The sequence below is a fragment of the Hyperolius riggenbachi genome, chromosome 12, assembly GCF_040937935.1.
Source record: "Hyperolius riggenbachi isolate aHypRig1 chromosome 12, aHypRig1.pri, whole genome shotgun sequence".
Lineage (NCBI taxonomy): Eukaryota > Metazoa > Chordata > Amphibia > Anura > Hyperoliidae > Hyperolius > Hyperolius riggenbachi.
The window spans coordinates 169521631-169532044 of record NC_090657.1 but is presented as its reverse complement, the minus strand read 5'-3'; the positions used below and the strand labels follow the sequence as shown (position 1 = coordinate 169532044).

The window sequence follows — 10414 nt, the reverse complement described above, 5'->3', positions numbered from 1 at the left end:
GCATCTGAGGAAAACATTTGCTTGGCCCCTAAACACTACTACAGACACGGCGTTTGCCAAAATTGCAATGTTGTCACGCCAGCCATGTTTTCATGCTATCACTATCTGCCATTGCTCTGTACAGCTATTCTATGATCTATTTATTGTGGAACTAAATAACTCTTCCAATACTGCATTTGTGTCTGGACTTTTTAGCAAGAAAATCTTTATATATAAATATCTATTAAAATTTGACTTTTTGTTATAAAGAATTTGAGCTGGTTGTATCTTTTGTTTTCTTATATTTTATGAGTAAATAAATGATGAGATGCAAATATTTGACTTTCTGTAAATCTGTATGCAAATATATGCAGCTTGAAAATGGACCAATGAAATCTCACCCAAGTTTAAACTTATTGGTCCATTTTTGAGCTGCACATATTTGCATAAAATGTACATAACTGTGGATAAACTTAGACATATTTACATCTCATTCATCATCCCTAATGGTCAGTGTTCCCATGCAAATTTGTACGCAGCTTGGAGCAGACCTTATTGGAATTGGCTGGAAAATTAAAACTGGACATATTTGCATCTCACTGACCATCCCAAACCAGAAATAATGCTTCATGCACTTTAGAAATAAAGTCTATAATTACTGTTACTCTGTTGTGGCAACAGCAGTCATGTGATCACTCCGCACTTTGCTCCTCCCACTCTGATCGCAAGCTCTGCCTCTACTGGAAAGTGTCTCTGGTCCTTCATCCCCAAACTGTTCACAGGGCTCAGTCACACCCAAATCTCCACTTTCACCTGGATATAGAAATATCAAATTGGTCTATAAAATAATATAAAAAATTAACTTGCAATAATGCTAAATGATGAGGTTGGAGTTACAATTATAATATATATCAAACAAATCACTATGTATAGATAAGTTAACAGACCAAATTACTGCATCAATATTTCTTTAAAAGAAAAAGCTGTGGAAACAAAATAAAGCGGTAACATTTTTATCAACCACTTATCCAGCACTCACACACGGGATTCGGTATTTACTTTGAGGAAACCCAGGAATTTGCTAAAGTAGAGACTCGCCTGGAGCTCACAAGTCAGTAAAGCTAAACTCACTTTTGGGGATTTAAACGTTGATACTGTCGTTTCCTGACGTTTGCACAAAGGTCTCGCTCAATTTTGTTATCTTGTTTTGTCCTGGATGCTACACACAGCATCCAGCGTCGGCTACACGCAGCATCGGCGACGCACAGCATCGGCTACACACAGCATCGGCGACGCGCAGCATCCAGCGTCGGCTACACGCAGCATCAGCGAAGCGCAGCATCCAGCGTCGGCTACACGTAGCATCGGCGACGCGCAGCATCCAGCGTCTGCTACACGCAGCATCGGCGACGCGCAGCATCCAGCGTCGGCTACACGCAGCATCGGCGACGCGCAGCATCCAGCGTCGGCTACACGCAGCATCGGCGACGCGCAGCATCCAGCGTCGGCTACACGCAGCATCGGCGACGCGCAGCATCCAGCGTCGGCTACACGCAGCATCGGCGACGCGCAGCATCCAGCGTCGGCTACACGCAGCATCGGCAACGCGCAGCATCCAGCGTCGGCTACACGCAGCATCGGCGACGCACAGCATCGGCTACACACAGCATCGGCGACGCGCAGCATCCAGCGTCGGCTACACGCAGCATCAGCGACGCGCAGCATCCAGCGTCGGCTACACGCAGCATCGGCGACGCGCAGCATCCAGCGTCGGCTACACGCAGCATCGGCGACGCGCAGCATCCAGCGTCGGCTACACGCAGCATCGGCGACGCGCAGCATCCAGCGTCGGCTACACGCAGCATCGGCGACGCGCAGCATCCAGCGTCGGCTACACGCAGCATCGGCAACGCGCAGCATCCAGCGTCGGCTACACGCAGCACCCAGCGTCGGCGACGCGCAGCACCCAGCGTCGGCGACGCGCAGCACCCAGCGTCGGCTACGCGCAGCATCCAGCGTCGGCGACGCGCAGCATCCAGCGTCGGCGACGCGCAGCATCCAGCGTCGGCTACACGCAGCATCGGCGACGCACAGCATCCAGCGTCGGCTACACGCAGCATCGGCGACGCACAGCATCCAGCGTCGGCTACACGCAGCATCTGCGACGCACAGCCTCCAGTGTCGGCTACACGCAGCATCGGCAATGCACAGCATCCAGTGTCGGCTACACGCAGCATCGGCGACGCACAGCACGCAGCGTCGGCTACACTTGCCGCTTCCATGTTCCTCTGCAGGGGTCAAAGCATGACAAATAAATGATGGGAAGTGTCGCCGAAAGTTGCTAATTAGGGATGGTCAATAACATGAAAATAACTTACAGTTGTCGCAGCATTATGCAAATTTAGTACGGAAATGTATGCAGCTTTAAGAATGAACTAATCAAATCCTACTGAGGTACAATTTAGTTGGTTCTTTTTCAAGTTGCATTAATTTGCATACATAATTTGCATAATCATGCATCAACTAAAAATTATTTGCATCTCATTGACCATCCCTATCGCCAAATGCTTTTGTGCTCTGTACCAAAAAGGCATTTGACATTGTCTAAACGAGACGCCAGCGCTGTTGGTTCAGCCGCCTGTGTGAACCAGCCCTTAGGGACAACCATCATGGAGAAACTGTAAAATTGAAACATGTGAGATGTACATACATTTCTTTCAGAGGAAAATGATTATAAATGACTTTCTTCTGATTTTGCCGACACTTACAGTAAGCAGGAAATCTGAAGAACTACTTCAAAACTAATCAGACCTGTAATCTACTCAAGAGGGATTCTCAGCATTTACTTCATAATTCACAAAAGCTCTCCCTGGAAAGGATTTATATAAAGATGCCGGACAGCTTACCTACTAATTTACTTACACAATATTTTGGCGTTTGGACTGAATAACTGCAGTATGTAAATAAAGAAAACTCAGAGCCCCCATGAGAAGATGATCAAGTCCAAAACCTGTCAGGTTTTTACTACCTCCTGTAAGTGACCACAACATAGAAACAAAGTAGCTTATAGCTCATCTTATTCTAGAATAAATATACTTTTTGTATGTTTGCAAACATGTATTTTGCATTTTACAAATGTTCACAGTAGTGCTCAGACTCACCTACAGATGTCCCCAGAAGCAGGAAGGGAGGGAAATCTACCCAAAAGGGACACAGTTATGCAAGAACAGTGATTTTCACCCTTCCCCACCCAAAGATGGGAAGTACAGCTTGGTTGTGTTTGAGTATTAAGACAGCTGAGCTTACATTACATACAATCAGCAGCCAGAGATTTTTCCAATCAACCATGGAATAGTATGACAAAGATAAAATTTAATCCTCAGCGCTCTCTACTGCACTCCCACACACTGTGCTGCCTGCAGGCATCAGACTGTAGTTCAGAGAATACACATTCTCCTTCCCGACTAGGTTTCAGCCTTCCCCATCAGAGGGTGATGATGGCAGAAGGCCGAAACCCGGTCGGGAAGGAGAACGGACATGTTCTTTAACTACAGTCTGGTGACTTTTTGAGCACTTGCCGCTACTGGTTATTGTGCAATAGTGTATTGATGCGTTTTAGTAGCAAAATAGTCCAGTGTGCAAGGAGGAGCCACAATGCGAGTTTGTGTTTGAGTTGTTGCAATAAAGTTTACCCCCACCCCCCTGTGTATTAATTCAGTCCTGACTCCAGCATATATGTCACTGTCTCCACTATTGAGCACGGGGTGTCTGCAGGCGTCACAGTGTGCAATAGAGAGCACTGAGGACTAGCTTTCAGCTTTGTTGTGTTTGCTTGAATGAATTCTTACGTGTCTTAACCACTTCCCGACCGCCTAACGCACAGGGGCGGCCGGGAAGTGGAGCCCGCAAGGACCAGCTCACCCACAGAGGCGGCGGTCCTTGTAAGGGTATGGGCGGAGCGATCGCGTCATCCGTGACGCGATCCTCCGCCGGCACCTGTCTCCGTACACCCACCGCAACATCCCGCCGGCTATACGGAAGTGCCGGCGGGATGTTAACCCGACGATCGCCGCATACAAAGTGTATAATACACTTTGTAATGTTTACAAAGTGTATTATACAGGCTACCTCCTGCCCCGGTGGTCCCAGTGTCCGAGGGACCACCAGGGCAGGCTGCAGCCACCCTATGTCGCACCCAAGCACACTGATTTCTCCCCCCCCTGCCCCATATCGCCCACAGCACCCCTCAGACCCCCCCCTGCCCACCCCCCAGACCCCTGTTTGCACCCAATCACCCCCCTAATCACCCATCAATCACTCCCTGTCACTATCTGTCAACGCTATTTTTTTTTATCCCCCCCCCCCCGCCCACTGCCCCCTCCTGATCACCCCCCCACCCCTCAGATTCTCCCCAGACTGTGTACTGTATGCATCTATTCCCCCTGATCACCTGTCAATCACCCGTCAATCACCCACTGTCACTGCCACCCATCAATCAGCCCCTAACCTGCCCCTTGCGGGCAATCTGATCACCCACCCACACCAATAGATCGCCCGCAGATCCGACATCAGATCACCACCCAAGCGCAGTGTTTACATCTATTCTCTCCTCTAAACACCCACTAATTACCCATCAATCACCCCCTATCACCACCTGTCACTGTTACCCATCAGATCAGACCCTTGCGGGCACCCAATCACCCGCCTACACGCTCAGATTGCCCTCAGACCCCCCCCCTTATCAATTCGCCAGGGCATTATTTACATCTGTCCTTCCCTGTAATAACCCACTGATCACCTGTCAATCACCTGTCAATCACCCATCAATCACCCCCTGTCACTGCCACCCATCAATCACCCCCTGTCACTGCCACCCATCAATCAGCCCCTAACCTGCCCCTTGCGGGTAATCTGATCACCCACCCACACCAATAGATCGCCCGCAGATCCGACATCAGATCACCTCCCAAGTGCATTGTTTACATCTGTTCTCTACCCTAAACACCCACTAATTACCCATCAATCACCCCCTGTCACTGCTACCCATCAGATTAGACCCCTATCTGCCCCTAGGGCACTCAATCACCCGCCCATACCCTCAGAACGCCCTCAGACCCCAGCCCTGATCACCTCGCCAGTGCATTGCTTGCATCTATTCCCACCTCTAATCACACCTTGCCACACCCATCAATCACCTCCTGTCACACCCTAGCACACCTACCCATCAGATCAGGCCCTAATTTGCCCCGTGTGGGCTCCTGATCACTCGGCCAAACCCTCAAATACCCCTCAGACCCCCTTCCGATCACCTCCCCAGTGCATTGATTGCATCTACTTTCCCCTCTAACCACCCCCTGAGACACCCATCAATCACCTCCTGTCACCCCCTAGCACTCCTATCCATCAGATCAGGCCCAATACAACCTGTCATCTAAAAGGCCACCCTGCTTATGACCGGTTCCACAAAATTCACCCCCTCATAGACCACCTGTCATCAAAATTTGCAGATGCTTATACCCCTGAACAGTCATTTTGAGACATTTGGTTTCCAGACTACTCACGGTTTTGGGCCTGTAAAATGCCAGGGCGGTATAGGAACCCCACAAGTGACCCCATTTTAGAAAAAAAGACACCCCAAGGTATTCTGTTAGGTGTATGACGAGTTCATAGAAGATTTTATTTTTTGTCAAAAGTTAGCGGAAATAAGATTTTTATTGGATTTTTTTCACAAATTGTCATTTTTCACTAACTTGTGACAAAAATAAAATCTTCTATGAACTCACCATACTCCTAACGGAATACCTTGGGGTGTCTTCTTTCTAAAATGGGGTTATTTGTGGGGTTCCTATACTGCCCTGGCATTTTAGGGGCCCTAAACCATGAGGAGTAGTCTGGAAATCAAATGCCGCAAAATGACCTGTGAAATCCTAAAGGTACTCATTGGACTTTGGGCCCCTTAGCGCAGTTTGGGTGCAAAAAAGTGCCACACATGTAGTAACGCCGTACTCGGGAGAAGTAGTACAATGTGTTTTGGGGTGTATTTTTACACATACCCATGCTGGGTGGGAGAAATATCTCTGTAAATGGACAATTGTGTGTAAAAAAAATTAAAAAATTGTCATTTACAGAGATATTTCTCCCACCCAGCATGGGTATGTGTAAAAATACACCTCAAAACACATTGTACTACTTCTCCTGAGTACGGTAATACCACATGTGTGGCACTTTTTTGCAGCCTAACTGCGCTAAGGGGTCCAAAGTCCAATGAGCACGTTTAGGCTTTACAGGGGTGCTTACAATTAGGCACCCCCCAAAATGCCAGGACAGTAAACACACCCCACAAATGACCCCATTTTGGAAAGTAGACACTTCAAGTTATTCAGAGAGGGGCATAGTGAGTCCGTGGCAGGTTTCATTTTTTTTTTTTTTGTCGCAAGTTAGAAGAAATGGAAACTTTTTTTTTTTTTTTCTCACAAAGTGTCATTTTCCGCTTACTTGTGACAAAAAATAATATCTTCTATGAACTCACTATGCCTCTCAGTGAATACTTTGGGATGTCTTCTTTCCAAAATGGGGTCATTTGGGGGTTATTTATACTATCCTGGAATTCTAGCCCCTCATGAAACATGACAGGGGGTCAGAAAAGTCATAGATGCTTGAAAATGGGAAAATTCACTTTTTGCACCATAGTTTGTAAACGCTATAACTTTTACCCAAACCAATAAATATACACTGAATGGGTTTTTTTTAAATCAAAAACATGTTTGTCCACATTTTTCGCGCTGCATGTATACAGAAATTTTACTTTATTTGAAAAATGTCAGCACAGAAAGTTAAAAAAAATCATTTTTTTGCCAAAATTCATGTCTTTTTTGATGAATATAATAAAAAGTAAAAATCGCAGCAGCAATCAAATAGCACCAAAAGAAAGCTTTATTAGTGACAAGAAAAGGGGCCAAAATTCATTTAGGTGGTAGGTTGTATGAGCGAGCAATAAACCGTGAAAGCTGCAGTGGTCTGAATGGAAAAAAAAGTGTCTGGTCCTTAAAGAGACTCCGTAACAAAAATTGCATCCTGTTTTTTATCATCCTACAAGTTCCAAAAGCTATTCTAATGTGTTCTTGCTTACTGCAGCACTTTCTGCTATCACAGTCTCTGTAATAAATCAATGTATCTTTCCCCTGTCAGACTTGTCGGCCTGTGTCTGGAAGGCTGCCAAGTTCTTCAGTGTTGTGGTTCTGCTATGAACTCCCCCTTCCAGGCCCCTCTATGCACACTACCTGTGTGTTATTTAGGATTAGAGCAGCTTCTCTCTTCTCACTTATCTTTTACAAGCTGGATTAATCGTCCTCTGAGCTGGCTGGGCTTTCACATACTGAGGAAATTCAGACAAGGGCAAAGCTGTTTGCAGGAAGAAAAGAGCAGCCTGAAACTTCAGTGCATGAGAGATGCAGGGGGAAAGAAACACACAATGATCTCTTGAGATTCAAAAGGAAGGGTGTATACAGCCTGCTTGTGTATGAATGTATTTTCTATGTGTGGACATACTGTACATCAACCTACTTCCTGTTTTGGTGGCCATTTTGTTTGTTTATAAACAAACTTTTAAAAACTGTTTTTAACCACTTTTAATGCGGCGGGGAGCGGCGAAATTGTGACAGAGGGTAATAGGAGATGTCCCCTAATGCACTGGTATGTTTACTTTTGTGCGATTTTAACAATACAGATTCTCTTTAACTACTTCCCGACCGCCGTATAGACAAATGGCGGCCGGGAAGCAGACGCCGCAAGGACCGCCGTATTGACAAATGGCGGCGGTCCTTGTTTGGGCATGGGCGGAGCGATCGAGTCATCCGTGACGCGATCCTCCGCCTCCGCCTGTCGCCGCAACATCCCGCCGGCCATACGGAAGCGCCGGCGGGATGTTAACCCGACGATCGCCGCATACAAAGTGTATAATACACTTTGTAATGTTTACAAAGTGTATTATACAGGCTGCCTCCTGCCCTGGTGGTCCCAATGTCCGAGGGACCACCAGGGCAGGCTGCAGCCACCCTAGTCTGCACCAAGCACACTGATTTTCTCCCCCCCCCGCCCCAGATCGCCCACAGCACCCATCAGACCCCCCCTGCCCACCCCCCAGACCCCTGTTTGCACCCAATCACCCCCCTAATCACCCATCAATCACTCCCTGTCACTATCTGTCAACGCTATTTTTTTTTTATACCCCCCCTGCCCCCTGCTCCCTCCTGATCACCCCCCCCACCCCCCAGATTCTCCCCAGACCCCCCCCCCATGCACTGTATGCATCTATCCCCCCTGATCACCTGTCAATCACCTGTCAATCACCCGTCAATCACCCGTCAATCACCCCCTGTCACTGCCACCCAACAATCAGCCCCTAACCTGCCCCTTGCGGGCAATCTGATCACCCCCCCACACCAATAGATCGCCTGCAGATCCGACATCAGATCACCTCCCAAATCCATTGTTTACATCTATTCTCTCCTCTAAACACACACTAATTACCCATCAATCACCCATCAAACACCCCCTATCACCACCTGTCACTTTTACCTATCAGATCAGACCCTAATCTGCCCCTTGCGGGCACCCAATCACCCGCCCACACGCTCAGATTGCCCTCAGACCCCCCCTTATCAATTCACCAGTGCATTCATTACATCTGTTCTTCCCTGTAATAACCCACTGATCACCTGTCAATCACCTATCACCCATCAATCACCCCCTGTCACTGCCACCCATCAATCAGCCCCTAACCTGCCCCTTGCGGGCAATCTGATCACCCACCCACACCATTAGATCGCCCGCAAACCCGCCGTCAGATTACCTCCCAAATGTATTGTTTACATCTGTTATCTTCTCTAAACACCCACTAATTACCCATAAATCACCCATCAATCACCCATCAATCACCCCCTATCACTGTTACCTATCAGATCAGACCCTAATCTGCCCCTTGCGGGCACCCAATCACCCGCCTACACGCTCAGATTACCCTCAGACCCCCCCCTTATCAATTCGCCAGGGCATTATTTACATCTATCCTTCCCTGTAATTAGTGTTGGGCGAACATCTAGATGTTCGGGTTCGGGCCGAACAGGCCGAACATGGCCGCGATGTTCGGGTGTTCGACCCGAACTCCGAACATAATGGAAGTCAATGGGGACCCGAACTTTTGTGGTTTGTAAAGCCTCCTTACATGCTACATACCCCAAATTTACAGGGTATGTGCACCTTGGGAGTGGGTACAAGAGGAAAAAATTTTTTAGCAAAAAGAGCTTATAGTTTTTGAGAAAATCGATTTTAAAGTTTCAAAGGGAAAACTGTCTTTTAAATGCGGGAAATGTCTGTTTTCTTTGCACAGGTAACATGCTTTTTGTCGGCATGCAGTCATAAATGTAATACATATAAGAGGTTCCAGGAAAAGGGACCGGTAATGCTAACCCAGCAGCAGCACACGTGATGGAACAGGAGGAGGGTGGCGCAGGAGGAGAAGGCCACGCTTTGAGACACAACAACCCAGGCCTTGCATGAGGACAAGAAGCGTGCGGATAGCATGCTTTGTACCACCATGCAGTCATAAATGTAATAAAGATAAGTGGTTCAATAAACAGGGACCACGCGGCAACGCTAACCCAGCAGCAGCACACGTGATGGAACAGGAGGAGGCGCAGGAGGAGAAGGCCACGCTTTGTGAGACACAACAACCCAGGCCTTGCATGAGGACAAAAAGCGTGCGGATAGCATGCTTTGTACCGCCATGTAGTCATAAATGTAATAAAGATAAGAGGTTCCATAAACAGGGACCGGCAACGGTAACCCAGCAGCAGCAGCAGCAGCACACGTGATGGAACAGGAGGAGGCGCAGGAGGAGAAGGCCACGCTTTGTGAGACACAACAACCCAGGCCTTGCATGAGGACAAAAAGCGTGCGGATAGCATGCTTTGTACCGCCATGTAGTCATAAATGTAATAAAGATAAGAGGTTCCATAAACAGGGACCGGCAACGGTAACCCAGCAGCAGCAGCAGCAGCAGCAGCAGCACACGTGATGGAACAGGAGGAGGCGCAGGAGGAGAAGGCCACGCTTTGTGAGACACAACAACCCAGGCCTTGCATGAGGACAAAAAGCGTGCGGATATAGCAGCAATGCTTTTTGCCGCCATGCAGTCATAAATGTAATACAGATGAGAGGTTCAATAAACAGGGACCGGAAACGCTAAACCATCCCAGATGTTCATCGGTCATGTTACTTGGTTGGGGTCCAGGAGTGTTGCGTAGTCGTTTCCAATCCAGGATTGATTCATTTTAATTTGAGTCAGACGGTCTGCATTTTCTGTGGAGAGGCGGATACGCCGATCTGTGATGATGCCTCCGGCAGCACTGAAACAGCGTTCCGACATAACGCTGGC

At 47.9% G+C, this 10414-nt stretch overlaps 1 protein-coding gene across 3 annotated transcripts in view; it reads right to left on the bottom strand.

Annotated features, from left to right (window-relative positions):
* Positions 1-654: 654 nt before the first annotated feature.
* LOC137542500 (chloride channel CLIC-like protein 1) overlaps positions 655-10414 on the bottom strand; it is a 392696-nt gene continuing 382936 nt past the window's right edge. For all 3 annotated transcript variants that reach the window (XM_068264465.1, XM_068264468.1, XM_068264466.1), the window contains one exon: positions 655-792. The gene's annotated coding sequence lies outside the window, so the exon portion shown is untranslated. The remainder of the gene's footprint in view (positions 793-10414) is intronic.